General features: G+C 44.7%; 1 protein-coding gene across 5 annotated transcripts in view; it reads left to right on the top strand.

The window, feature by feature from the left end:
- The window catches only part of Kcnk10 (potassium two pore domain channel subfamily K member 10), a 136,043-nt gene that overhangs the window by 4,268 nt on the left and 116,775 nt on the right, over positions 1–15,000 (top strand). The window lies entirely within an intron of this gene.

Raw genomic sequence — 15,000 nt, 5'->3', positions numbered from 1 at the left:
TTTCATATCTATTTAAAGATACACCAGGCTGCTGTTTGTTTTGAAATTGTTGGTATTTGCGTTTGACTTTGTGAGTGTGCATGTACGTGTGCCTGTGCGTGGTGTGTCCTTTGTTTCTAGTGATCTTTGTCTCTCTAGCAGATGGGTGGGGTGCCTCTCACTGGACCTGGAGCTGTGCCTCATGGCCCGCGTGCCCTCAGAGGGACAGGTTTCTTGGCAGCATGTGAGGCTGAGATCTGCAGCAGCTGTCCCCGGGGTAGCACTTCTCTCGTAGGGCATGTAGCATAATGGAGCCCAAGGGGCCTCCAGAGTCTTTGCTCTGTCTTATTACTAATCCTGCCAGCTAGTTTGGCTCAGGTTGTAGAAGGGGTGTGGGAGTGGCTTTCCTCAACAATGGTGGGTCTGGGAAGGGCTCACGGAGTGACCTACAGTGTGCCCACGCACACAATGGTGTGATATACTTTTAGGAATGCGGGCTCACTTTTCCTTCCTGTAAAAGGGGTTAAGGCAGGTGTGTGGGTGCACCACACTTCTGGCCTTGGCCACTGCCCCCAATGATGTTAATGTATAGATATTTGGCTCTTAGTAAATAGTATTGGAGCAGGACAAGTTGAAAAAGTGTGTTCAGTCATCTCAACTCATATACAGGCTGAATTAGAGTAGGCAGTGCTTGAGTGCATCTTGGAGCTAAAATTTGTGTGTGTGTGTGTGTGTGTGTGTGTGTGTGTGTGTGTGTGTGTGTGATTAAATTTCTTCTCTTAAAGACTATCATTTTATTTAGTCTTTGACAGTTTTATACAATACATCTTGACCATATCTAATTCCCGCTCAGTTCAGTCCCTCCCTTTCAATTTCCTTATGACTTCATTTCTTCTCTTCCCCAGACTAAGTCCAGGAAAGCAAGCTATGTGTGAATTAAATGTTGTATGGATTGATTGGCTGAAGAGGGAATGAAGAGGTGTTGCCCTTCAGTTCGCAAACACCTTCAGTATAGCCTCAGCCTTCTGTTTGGTCTCCAAATCTCTGGAGATAAGAAGTGTGGTGGTTTGGCTTCTATTTTTAATCATTGCAGGATTTATTTGTCAAATACCTGCTTCACACAGGGCACAGTCTGAGACCTAGAAATATAGTTAGAAGAGGACACGCAAAATAAGTGTTTTCTTGGAGTTTACAGTGTGGGTGTCGGGTCAAAATTAGTCACTGCAGGGAGACGTTAGGAATTCAAAGTGTAGCATGCTCTGTGGGCACCATGGGGCTTTCAGAAAGTCTGATAGAAAACGTGGAAGCTGGGTGTGGTGGCTCATGCTTGTAAAGGCAGCAGTGGGAGCCTGAGGCGGGATTCTGAGGCAGGATTTCCATTAGTTTGAGCTTAATTAACATGGGTCTACCTAGTGAGCTCCAAGTCAACCTGTGCTTCTCCCCTGTCTGAAACAAGACAAGCAGATTGGCAAAGGGCAGTGGAAAGGATGACCCAGAGGTTTCCATGTGGAAATGACACCTCTGTGGCACTGACACATAGAGTGGGAGTTCCCTGGCCAGTGAGAAGGGATTCTGCCTTCCTGTGGTGCAAAAGTTCGCCGAGCAGAAGGAACACGTGTGTTTGAGGAGCTGAAAACAGTGCTCAAAACCTAGAAGAGAGAGAAAAGTAAAGAATTCGGCGGCGAGGCGTGGCTGGGGACTCTCCAAAGCCCTGGTGTTGGTGGTGATAGGGTCAGGTTTGGGATTGAGGAAGAACGGTCTTTATTTTAAGCCTTAAAGAGGTTCAAGCCAGAGTCACATGATCTGCGCCAAGTTTCAGAAACATTGGCACATGATGATTGCAATTCTAGGGACCAGATGCAACGGTGCCAAGGCGGTGACTGGGGATGAAGAGATGGTGGAGAGAGAAGATTTGGGTGACCTGAAATCAACAGGATTTGTCAAAGAAGTACCGAGGTGGAACTTCCAAGGCCAGGGATGCTGCTGGGGCGGGTCTGGTGTGGAGAAGTGAGGGCATTCTAGGGTGAGATGTCCCCAGGGGGCAGCAGTTGACAGGGGAGGGGTAGATAGCTTTCAGAATTCTGCTAGGGATGTCAAGGGACCATGTTCCTGATGCTGGCTTTGAAAACTTATTTCTGAAACATCCTCTTGTGTCCTCATGACACAATTTCCCGTGTTTCACAGCCTGACAGAGAGAAGAGAGTACTTGTAGCGTCTACAGTTACAATCATAGATGCTAAAAATAAACACCACAATGAAAAGAACAGCATTTCCCATCACTTATTCTCACAATTTTTTTAAATTAAAAAATTGGTTAGCATATGAAGAATGAGTTTCATAATGACATCGTCATTCATATGTGACATTTTACTTTGTCCATACTCATATCCTCTCACATCCTCCATTCTGACTACCTACCCCACTCCTCCTCCCTCCCTCCTGCTGGTCCCCTTCTGGTTTGCTTTAGCTGTTTTACTATTTTCATTATTTAAAAAATTCTTCATTTTTGTTTTATGTGTGTAGGTGCTTTCCCCTTTACCACTTGTACACAGTGTTCATGAAGGCCAGAAGTGGGCATCAGATCCCTCTTGGAACTGGAGTTACCGATGCTTACCCAGTTGCCATGTAGGTGCTGGGACTTGAACTCTGGTCCTCTGGAAGAGGAGTCAGCCTTCAGGCTCAGTTTTTTTTTTTCCCCTGGAGCTGAGGACCAAACCCAGGGCCTTGCGCTTGCTAGGCAAACGCTATACCACTGAGCTAAATCCCCAACCCCAGGTTTTTATAGTTCTTATTTGACACTATGTCACTGTCCTATTTGACCTTTGCCATTGCCAGGACATCGTGAAGCTGCCTTTCCTGACGTGATCTGCCTCACATCTTTTGTTTCTGGAGGTGCAGGTGACTAGAGTCTGGGCATGGGTGTGTCTTAGAATTATGTGCTAGATACCGATCGAATACTTCTCATATATTAATTTCCTTAAGGCTGACAAGCAGTTTAGGAGGAAAGGATTGTCCTGTATTTAAAAATGAGGCAACTTCGGAACAGAAGGGTCAAGTAACTTGCTCAGAGTTGCACAGCTAATAGCCAGTGGGGACTGGACTAAAATCTGGACTCTTAATCATTCTTCTAGCATGTATCAATAGACTATTGGGACACCTGACTCTTGCCTGCTGAGTCTTCCAAACACTCAAGGACTGCCAAAACTTATTGGAAGGAGGCAAAGGAGAAGGAGAAGGCTTGGCAGAGGAGGGGTAGCCACGCCAAGTCACCAGAATCATTTAGTGATGCTCTCCTGCCTACTCTGGATTTGTTTCCTGCTCCAGCACGTTAAAGGCTTTTAAGCCCAGAAACATCAATGCAGAGTGTTCTCACGGCTTGAGGCAAGCAGATCAATACTGTGGAGAAAACTCAAGACTTGGAGGTTGGAAAGAATCAGGTTCTGGAGCCAGCTGTATCATTTATTGGCTGTGTGACTTTAGGCTCTTCACTTGGCCTCTCTGGGCCTTTCTTTTCATTTAGAAAGCAGTCATGGATATGACCTCTGTGTACCCATGAGTTCTTTGTGTACCTCCCCGTCTTCTCGTTTCATCCCACCCTCGTTCTGACCTTTGGGTACTTAAGGCAGTGGACGGTTTTTCTCCTCCCCCCCCCCTTCTGTAAAGGAATCATGTTGGTTTGTGTCACAGGGCCTCTGCATTTGTACTCTGAGCTGCTGGTGATGAATACTTACACACCTGGCTCCATTCTACCATGTGACTCTCGGGTCACATGCTACCTCCTTTGAAATGGCTTTCTTGCTCTTCCTGAGGAGTCCAGTTCCCCGTCTCTGTCAGGTTCTAGGATGTGTTGTCTGTTGAGGGCTCTTCCTACAGTGGCATCTTACTTATTTACATATCACGTTGGATGCCAATGTCCTGTACTGGCACAGAAGCTTCACGAGCAGGCACTTCCTCGCCTTGTTCCTAAGTGTACTCCAGTGCCACAGGAAGTAACTGGCAAACCCTAGTCACTTATAAACCCACTGCTTGATGATGAACTTGACGGGTAGATCGGTAGATGGATGAATGAACAGATGGACGGATGGGTAGATGGATGAATGGACAGATGGGTAGATGGGTGAATAGAGGCAGGGAGGGAGATTGGGATGGATTAGCAAGGGAGGGGAGCTAGGTGGGGGGAGAGACAGATCTATTGACCTTTGGATGATGGATGAATAAACAGGTGTATGGAGGGACTGGAGGGTATCCAAGGCTCTGGTATCAGGAAATTCTAGGCTCCTCCAAGTTACAGACCATAAAGTACTAAGAAAGGCAGAAGAAGGCTGTCTTCAATGGCATGGTGCCAGAACACACATTCACATGCCCATTTCCTCTCCTTAGCTTTGTTTCCTTCCTGGTTCTCAAGCCTGTGGTCCACTGCTTTCCTTCCACCCTTTCTCCAGCAACTGAAAGGCTATGTGAGTGTGAGGCAGATGCCAGAAGGGTGTGTCTAGCCAGGCAAAGATCTGGTCAGTGTTCAGCGAATAATGGCTGTGTGGCTATTTTCAGGCACTTTAATACACTTAAGAAATAAATAAAACCTCCGAACGGGAGCCGGCTTCTTTAAAAAGCTGCACTTTCAGTGGAGAGTTCCAGAAAAACCTTCACCTTCTGTGTAGCACTTTTCAGTTTACAGAACACTTTTTTACAAATGATGTCATTTAGTCTTCAAGCGACTATTTTTGCAGATATTAAGGGTTTTCGTCTTGCTGCGGGGAAAAGCCATGATGCAGAAAAAGGAGAAGCAACTTCTTTGGGACCCTCAGACTGTAAGTAGACAGGTAGAGAGCAGAGGCTGACCAGGGTCGTTGAGTGCCACTATCCAGGGTACTGTCAGTCATACCTCCATTCCCTCCACAGTCTTTATCCATTTCAAGGTCACCCCCCTACTTCCTAGTAGGCGATACACTCACACGTCTCACTGGCCAACATACATGTTATGGCATGGATCAGCGTGTAGAGTGTGGAGCCTTTCATCCTGGCTCAAGGCGACTATCAGCCTGTGGTGAACGGGAGCTATGTTGAGTTTGTGGGGTCCCGTGAGTGCTGTCTTCATTAGTGTGTTTCCAAACATATGTTTGCACAGTTCAGGCTCTCTGGAAAGGAAATCATCTATTTCTGATTTAATATCCAACTTTCAGAAGATCAGCATTCCAAACGCAATTAATAATGATCCCAAATCACCATAATTAGGCTAGAAAGTGCAGCAGGATGAGGCTCCAGAGATTTTTCTGGGCTGAGGTTTGGTTTGCGCTTCCTTTGCAGCACGGTTGGTTCTTCCTCTGTGGAACGAAGACAGGGTGTGTAGACCCTGGCCGTTTCATCCCATTTTTGTCACACGCTTTGGCCTCATCGTAAGTCAGGCGTATTTGAGACACATGGTGCTGTTTTGACTCCAACTGGGAAACTTCAATCATAGCTGAGATATGGTGGGACAGTTACTACAGGCACAATGAGCTAGTGAATGAATTGCTTTTCACTTTTACTCTACTGGGAATCTCTCTCTCTCTCTCTCTCTCTCTCTCACACACACACACACACATGCATACACATCTTCACGCTCAGGCAATGCATGTGCACACACTCACACAGAATGATAAATGATTAAAAAAGCTGAAAGACACCATTTGCCCACAGTTTAATCCCTCGGTGAAAGCAGAAATGTGAATAAAAATGATGGTCTCTTCTCAGATTTTATTAAGAGGGATATCTCGTGGGTGTCTCACACTGAGTTAGATCTGCATAGGGGCTCATCTGAAGGCTTTGCTATGGAACCTCAATGTGGCATCAGGAGTGAGGTCACTCTGCTGATTTGCACGCGCATGGCTTATTTCTGTCTTTAAGAATCTTCCTCTTCTGGACCCTGGTCCTTTGGGTCCTTCCCAGCAGCCTGGCATTGTCTATAAGACTCATCACTGTCACCCAGAGTGGGGGAAAGCAGAGACCTCATGTTTGCTCTACAAAGCATTTCTGTGGCTTATGGATGGAATTTGAGATTTCTATTTTCTTCCTCCTGGTATCTGGAACTGAGGGCCATAGAGTGACTATAAAGCCTGACTTTCTCATCCTCTACATGAGATTGGAGAAGAGGTGAGGACCACAGCCACTGCCCGAAGAAGGAGTGACCATGAAGGGCTTTTCCTCTGCATCCAAGAAGTGGGGAGGAGTGGGCACTAAAGTCTAAGAGTAGAATTATCATCTGGATAGGATTTCAGGGAATTCTGGCCTCATCGTTTCCCTGTAAGTAAACAGGCTTTGTTACTACCATATGTAAGAAGCCACCACAAGTAAGGTCTCCTCCCTGTCTTCTTCCTTCCTTCCTTTGTCCTCGGCTTGTTCTTAAAGAGTTCTGATCTTGGTTGCTATTACCTCTGTGAAATATTCTCATGTCTCCCACTTCCCCAGGGCCCCAAGGTAGAGTGTTTTAGCTGTGAAACCAGAAAGAAGAAGCGATGATACTGTTTTCAGGTGAAAGAAACTCACTCCATAGTGGCCTTTGTAGGCAGACCTGAAGTGTCAGTCCTTGTAATTATGGCACAGGAACCAGTAACAAGTTTACTGCATAGAAAATGAACACCTTGTAGAGGTTAGTAGCCTAGAGGTCTCCTGAATCACAACCAAACAATTTGCAGGATAGAGATAAGTAGTGTAATTTAACCCAGGTGTGTTGTGCATGTGTTATTGGATATTCGTGTGTGTGTGTGTGTGTGTGTGTGTGTGTGTGTGTATGTGTGTGTGTGTGTGTGTGTGTATGTGCATGTACAGAGGTTAAGGGGTGACATCTGGTGTCTTCCTTAATTCCTCTCTACCCTATCTATCTATCTATCCATATATCTATCCATCTATCTATCCATATATCTATCCATCCATCTATCTATCTATCTATCTATCTATCTATCTATCTATCTATCCATCCACCTATCTATCTATCTGTCATCTATCTATCTATCTATCTATCTATCTATCTATCTATCTATCTATCTCAGAGTCTCTCACTGAATGGAAGTCATTTGGGCCAGACTGGCTGGGCAGGAGTTTCAGGAACTGTCATAGTCTTAGTGCTGGGTTACTGATATATGTTGCTGCACAGAGCCTTCACATGGATATTGGAGGTCTGAATTCGTCACATTGACAATTCAACTCATGGAGCCCCATAATTTACCCATTTTAGTGCAACCTGAGCCTGGAAGGCCACAGAGCTGTGTGTCAGTTGTGATATTTGACAATTACACACCCACCACCTTTGTCCTGTGAGCCAAGAGGTTAGGTGAATATTTAAAGAAACGACAAGAGGAGATTAGAGCTAAAAAGCCCCTACCTATTAGTTTATTGTCATTTTTTTGTTTCAAATTGGAGATGGTTTATTTTTCACCCATTTTAATCACAAACCAATTTGATCCGTATCCTAACATCCACTGGTTGAGAATGTTGTTTTAGGCTAAAGGCATTCATTTTTCACAGCAGAAGTTGAGCTCATATAGAAAGGACTCAGGTCAGTTCTGGTCTAGTATATTCAGTATTAGAGTGGCTGGGGAAGAAAATGCACATTATAATTATCTAACTTACACTGAAGGTAAGATGTTTCCCTGTGAACCATGGCAGCAGAGAGTGGGAGCATCTAAGTTCTTGGGCTGTCTCTGTTGCTCCTGTAGAAAAAGATTCAAGTTGTTGTTCCATCAACTCCCTTCTTTCTCTAATAGATTACTTTGATCTTGATTTGAGCTGTATTGCTTGGTAGTAACTAACTGGGGAGAATTTTTCCTTTTGACTTGTCCTCTTTAGCCAAAGAATTATAGCCAGTGCATCCGGCTTGCTATGCAGATGAGTTGAAACGAAATGACACACCGAGAACTCTTCTAAGCACCATGTACATGATAGGTGCCCTATTGTTGGTATGAGAAACACCTGGGGCACTGTCCAGGTTGCCAGGGAGGGTAATCCACAGCAGAAGCTCCCCTATTAGGAGTCTCTTAGCAGCCCAATACTCTCAATCCAGGTTTATAAAATCTAGGCTGTTCTGATTTTTTTTTTTTAAGAAAGAGCAGAGAAAGAACACATGGTTTGCAATCATAATATTTGAGTTTGAGTTACTGCTCTACTGACTTTCTTGTCTGAATGTCTCCGTCTACTTTGGTTGTTGTATTGTATTGACCCCAGACCATTGTGTGGACTTGAAGAAGTCACTTACCCTCCTTGAGCCTTAATTTTTTTTTTCCTGGATAAAACACAGTTCACAGGAGCACTTTGTAGCTATTGAGACGATCAACCGAGATAAATGCAACTATGAGTTATAAACTGGAAAATGATAGTGTTTCCTAAAGTGTGTTCTCTGAGGTACAGCTAGTTTCAACAAAGGCTCCGAAGGAAAAAGAGAAAATCCAGGTCCCTCTGGGGCTGCACCCCAGTGGTAGAGTACTTCCCTGGCATGCCTGGGTTATAAAACTCCTAGAGTACAATCTCAGACGGTGAAAATCACCCAACAGAACATAACACAACGCTACACAAAAACTGTAGTCAAAGTACCAAAAACAAAAGCAGTGACAACACCAGCAGCAACATCAGTGACAGGTTATTGGGGAATAATTTCTCAGAATAATGCTTGTTCAGTTCTTTCTGGAGAGCCCTCACAAAACCTAAGTATTTTACTGTATTCCTGCCATCAATCAACCCAATATTTGACAGACCTGGTACGTGTGAGGCTCTGGGTTTTATTCCCACCACTATCAAAGAAGAAAGTATCTATTGAGCTATTTATAGGAGAACCCATAGCGAGTCTCAAAACAGGCAGGCAGACAGACAGACAAGACCCAAAACAAAACAAAACAAAAACACCACAAACAAAACAAAACAAACTGCACTCAGTGTTCTAGAATAAAACCAGAAAGAGCAGGATGGTTTCTGGTCTGTGCAATTCAACTCTTGGGGGTTGGGGGTGTCCATCCCAATGATGACACCGTCTGAAATGTGTGATTGAAACGCTAGCTGGTAGCTCACTGAGACAGCAGGGACGGTGTGCCTGGGGCGACAGGCACCCACAGTGACAAGCTGGTGGAGGAGGATTTGTTGGCAATCCCTGTCATTTTTCCAGTAAGTATTCTTTTGACAAACAGTTGCGTATTCCCTGTAATCTTGAATAAATGGTTTCCTGGAAGTAGAATGCATCAGAGCTCCGACGTTTCCCAACACCACACATCTGGTTTATTCTTCATGTGATTTATATTTTGAGGGAAGCCTGGGGGTTTCTGTGTTCTGCACAGAACAGCGTGCCTATGGAATCTTTGAGTGCCACTGCGGACTTGAGCGGGATCAGGAACTGGAGACTGTTGAGTTTGTCATTTCTGTACAAAGTGACAAAGACAGGGTCTAAGGAAGGGTGAGAGGGATTTCTGTGGGGCTGCCTGAAGCCCCAGTCTTATCCTAGAGCCAGCGCTTATGTTGTCTGTAACCATGGTAACCAAGGGCTGAAAGAGCCTCAGGATGCCAATCTGCCACCTTAGGCCCCCACCCCCAGTCTATTATTTTCCCTCTGTTCTTTCAACCTGGAGACTTCCTCTGCCTCCACAGGATGGATTCTTCCTTGGTACTTTAAACATTAAAAGTTTATTTTTATTTATTTATTTTTGTGATATATATCACTATCTATCTATCTATCTATCTATCTATCTATCTATCTATCTATCTATCTAATCTGTTTGTCTACCTGTCATTTGCCTATAGATAGACAGATAGATAGATGGGGAAAAACATGTGGAAGTAGGTTCTTTTCTTTGACATGTGGGTTTTGGGGTTCAAACTCAGATAGTCAGGCTTGGTAGTAAGCATCCTTACCCACTGACCCATTTCACTCTCTCATTGGTGCTTGTGTACGTGTGCATGTGTACGTGTGTTCATGTGTCTGTGTTTGCACCTCTGTGCAGGTGTGTGCTTGCTTGCTGATGTAGGGACATTTGCAGCCTAGAGGTTAGATTTGGGATATCCTCCTCCATAAGTTCCCCTTCCCCAATCCTTTTTTGGTTTGTTTTTTGTTTTGAGAAACGGTCTCTCACTGTACCTAGAGCTCAATGATTGGACAGATTGGATGGTGTTGAGCCCCTGGGCTCTACTAGTTGTGCCCCCTGGCTCTGGAATTACAGACATGGAATATCACACTGGCTTCTGCAGGGGACACTGGTGTGTTCATGCTTGGACAGAAAGCACTCTGCTAACTCAGCCACAGCCTCAGCTCCACACTGGTGTTCTTAACTTCCTGCCAACCTTACACTTCCAGAGCCCTACTTTCTTTTCTTCTTTTAATTTTATGTGTATGGGTGTTTTACCTGCATGTATGTCCTTGAACTCCATGAATGCCTGGTGCCTGTGGAGGCCAGAAGAAGCATTTAGATCCCCTGGGATTGGAGTTAGATGGCTGTAAGCTGTATGCTGGGAATTGAACATGGAGGGTTCTAGAAGTCCCACTCTTTAGCTCCTGGACCCACAGTGGATTTGTTATGACCTAGGCCAGGCCACACATAGATAATGTACTCAGCATTTCCCTGTCTACCATGGAAAGTTTCATGGGTGGCACATGCTGGAGATGTAGTTACAACTGTGCGTGACAACAATGGTTCTCTGTGTTTCTGACAATGTTATTTTACTGGCAGCCTGGTTAGATGGTGTGGGCTTTGGATGTGTTCCCAAGGTAGAGAGAAAGTCAACGGGGATGGATAAATTCAAACTCTGGTCTTTTGTCAAGAGATTTTGATATTGACTTGCGTTTGTGTGTGTGTGTGTGTGTGTGTGTGTGTGTGTGTGTGTGTGTGTGTGTGTGTGTGTGGTATGGTGACTAAAGGGTGGTGGCATGAATGGTGGCCTCATTATGGCTGATGTAGCAGGTTAGGCTGCTTGTTTATTTCTTTGGGATAACAGGATCTTCAGGAATAGTGTGCCACGGGAAGATGATGCTAAAAGTTTATTTTAAAGAATATTTAGACCGCTTTAAACTGCACAATGGATTTAGCTGAATGTTTGTGATGGACAGTTGCTATGGGCTATGATAGCGCTGGTACTGGACCTGACTGGGACCTTTGGATTTTCTTATAAGGACTCATGGGAGTTAAAAAACATACAGTTTGGGGAAAAATGTTTCATGACATCTTTGGTTTATGAGAACCAATTATGCAAAAAAGAGGGTGTGTTGTGGAGCAATGGGTGTTGCATATTCAATTTCTTACTTGAAAGAATCTTTTCTCTGGGTTTTGTCACTCAGCCCTTGATTTTATGGTAATTTATGCACTTGGATTGAACAAATCAATAAATGAAAAGCTATGGCGTGTCCATAGTCTCCTGACTTCAAATGCTTCTCGGAAGCATGCAGCTGTCAGTCCAACATAACGGGCCTAGACGAGTTTGCCAGCATCCCCTCCACACCGGCTGTCCCTTTGTTCCTGGTGTGTCCAGAGGCATTGTGACATTGCTGTATTTTTCCTCTGACTATAATGAGACCCCCTCCCTGCTCGTCCTGTCCTTGTGGCCTCAGCTCAGAAGTCCTCCTCCGAGCCTGAATTAATGAGAGACTATGACACATTGATTCCTTTCTCTGGCAGGGTGAGAACACAGCTTCCGTAGGAGCATGAATGCCAGCTTACCAGGCAATAAGTTCTACATTCAGCCCCAGTTATAAAGAGGGGCAGAACAGACAGCAGCAGGGGGCTGGACTCTAGGAGCTCTGTAAGTCCTCGTCTTGTCGTCCGCTCTTACACACACCACTGTTTCCCATGGCTGTCAGGATGCCTTTGCTTCTCATGCACCCGTAGTTGCTACTCATCCAGCTGGTAATTCTGAATACTTACTGAGTGAGTGTACACAGAAACGGGGCTGGGTACTGAACACAGACACATGGAAAAGTCCCAAGTCTGGAGACAAGTGCCTCGTCAAGTAACTAGGATGCACTGTGAGAAATTCACTGCTAGAGATGTGGATTAAAGCTGGGTATTCAGAACACACATGCTTTCTGTCCAACCTAAGGTAAAGGGCCTCCTCCTGCCATGATGTCTTATCTGAATGCATGAAGACAAGCAGGCATGAATTGAACCCTCTGAGACAATAAGTGGGAAAACATTCTTTGTTGCTTTGGGTTGTGTCTACCATGTTCTCTGTAGGCTCACATGTTGAGGGCCTTCTCCCCGGCTGGTAGCACTATTTTGGAGGCTGTAGAGTTTGAGGATGTGGGCATGGCTGGTGAAAGTTCATTAGGAGGGGTGGGCTTTTGAAAGTTTGAGCCTGTCTCCTGTTCAGGTCCTGTTCTGTTTCCTGGCCTGCTGTGGTGTGAGGGACTTCTGACATAAGCTTTCTTCTCTACGTGTTCTCCTCCACAATGGGCTTAAACCACAGAAATCATCAGCCCCCTTCCCTTCCACCAGTTTTTTCTAGCAGGTATTTTGGTCACAGTGATTCAAAAGTAACCACCTTACTACTCATGTCATTTCTAACAGATGTTTAGCCACAAATTTTAGAGAAAGTTACAAATTCTGCAGCTTTCTCAAAAACACCCCACTTCTGGTTGCAGTTGGTATACAGCTGTAGCTACCAGCTCAGTGTGACCCAACACACATCAGTGTTCAATTTTATTGTCTTACTCTTATCCCTTCAGCACTCTCTGAGTTCTTGTCATGAAGAGGATCTTACTATGTAGCCCAGGGTCATATTGAACTTGTCACCCTCTTCTTTCAGCGTCTGGCATTACGGGTGTGGACTACCACATCTGGCTATGTACAGACTTCTAGCTGTAATACTGGCACATTTTTGTCCCCCTTTTGGCTGGAATCATCTTTGCTGCTCCCATGGAAGGTGGAGAGAACTGGGGAGCTAGAGACCCTTAAATCACAACTGATGGGATACAGTGCATCAATACCCCAATTTCTTCGGCATTGGGTAAAATAGCTCAGCAGTGTGTTTTGTACAGGGCCTCAGTTTCCTAACAGTGATAACTCACTTGATGCTGTGTCTTTTATTGGTTTCTTAGCAACCTTCCCATCTGTGGCTCTCTTCTCTAATTCCCTAGTGGTTTTTTTTCACATCCTAAAAACTACTAGTATTCAAAATCTTATTGTAGGTTCAGCTTCTTGGGGAACTCAGAGGAAGACATATGGTGAAGATCTATTATTCCCTGTGTTTTTGTTGTATTGCATCAGGCACCAGCTTTGATGGTAGACTGAGGGGAGAGAATGGATACAGGACCTCAGGATACCTAACTTGTCACTAAGGCAAACAGCTTTCAAGGGATATAATCTACACCTAAGCAAAAACATCTTCCTTGAGTTCTGATTCTGGCAAATAAGCCCCCAAAAATGTGGTGAGCCAAGGCTTGATGGGGCTCATCTAAGCTTCATCAAACCAGTTTGTTTCCATAATTCTCCTTCTTATGAGAGGGAAAAATGAAGTGCAGTTGATTTTCATTATTTACAATAATTGTTATGTTGGTACAAATAGCGAATTAACAAATGAAAACCCTTGTCACTGTGGGAAGCACAGGGCTAGGTTCCTGCTAATCTCTGGCCACAACATGCTCATCAAGTGATTAGGATGGACCATCATTCTACTGAATTTGTACTGTTGTCTCGTTTTGCATTGAGCTCCTGGCTACAGCTTTGCTAATGTGCCTGGATGAAACTCATCCAACACACTAGCTTTTCTCTGAAGTCCCTCACTGTCACCTCTGACAAAGAAACATCAGGTAACACTTTCATGTATTTCTTGGAGATTTTGGGCACTGATATCATAAGTAGACTATAAATAACATAGTTGCTTAGACTATGAAAGCTGAAGTGAGAAGGCAGAGAAAAGCCTGGCTGATCTCCAGCTGAGGGTGTGCTATGCAACTGGATCCCCCACCTCTATTGTTCACCTCATGCCTGCAAATGACCACAAAAGCACCACACATATTGATTGTGAGATGATCCGGATAAGATGTTCAGGTCGGAGAATAAATAACAATAGAATTTGTGATTATTAATGAAAGCCAAATGTCTTTCTCATGTTATCACACTGAGACTTGATTCCAGTTTACTCCATTCATAAACATAAGAGCCAGACTCTGTGACTGATAATGAAATGATACGGAGGTATTAATGAGGTGGTCCTTGCCATTCAGGGTCCATTCTGGTGGTTCAGAGACATCCACTGACATAAGAAAGAACACACACACACACACACACACACACACACACACACACACACACACGCAAACACACACATTCTTACAGAAGAAGTGTGAAGGAGGGAATTAAGAATTCTAGTCAGAATAGGTACTGCCAGAGCATGACAAATACAGAGGCGAATGCTCCTAGCCAACCATTGAGCTGAGAATGGGGTTCACATTGGAGGAGTTAGAGAAAGGATTGAAGGAGCTGAAGGGGCTTGCAACCCCATAAGAACAACAATACCAACCAACCAGAGCTTCCAGAGACTAAACCACTACCCAAAGACTATACATGGACAGACCCATGGCTCCAGCTGCATGTGTAGCAGAGGATGGCCTTATTGGGCACCAACGGAGGAAAAGTCCTTGGTTCTGCCAAGGCTGGACACCCCAGTGTAGAGCAGTGTCAGGGAGGGGAGGCAGGATGAGGAGGTATTTGGGGAGGGGGAACACCCTCATGGGGGTTTGGGGATATTCTCAAGGGGGAATGGGATAGGGGGTTTATGGATGGGAAACTGGGAAAGGGGATAACATTTGAAATGTAAATAAAAAATATCCAATTGAAAAAAAAGAATTCTAGTCAGAAAGGACTTGGAGGAAAGCCTCAGGTAGGTCTTGAGGGACAGGCTGCATTTCAAGTACTCTGTACATCTTGGAGACACACGGTCAGAGCAACCTTGTTTACTATGATTGAATCTCTCACCCTCCCTGGCCTTGTACCCTCTGGTAACACTCATTCTTCAGTGAGTCAAGTATGTCTTTTTAAGATCATCTTTCCCACTTACACTGGGGATCCTCTGCTCTTT

The sequence above is a fragment of the Rattus norvegicus genome, chromosome 6, assembly GCF_036323735.1.
Source record: "Rattus norvegicus strain BN/NHsdMcwi chromosome 6, GRCr8, whole genome shotgun sequence".
Lineage (NCBI taxonomy): Eukaryota > Metazoa > Chordata > Mammalia > Rodentia > Muridae > Rattus > Rattus norvegicus.
The sequence above is the reverse complement of the archived record's forward strand: the minus strand, read 5'-3'. Positions and strand labels throughout refer to the sequence as shown.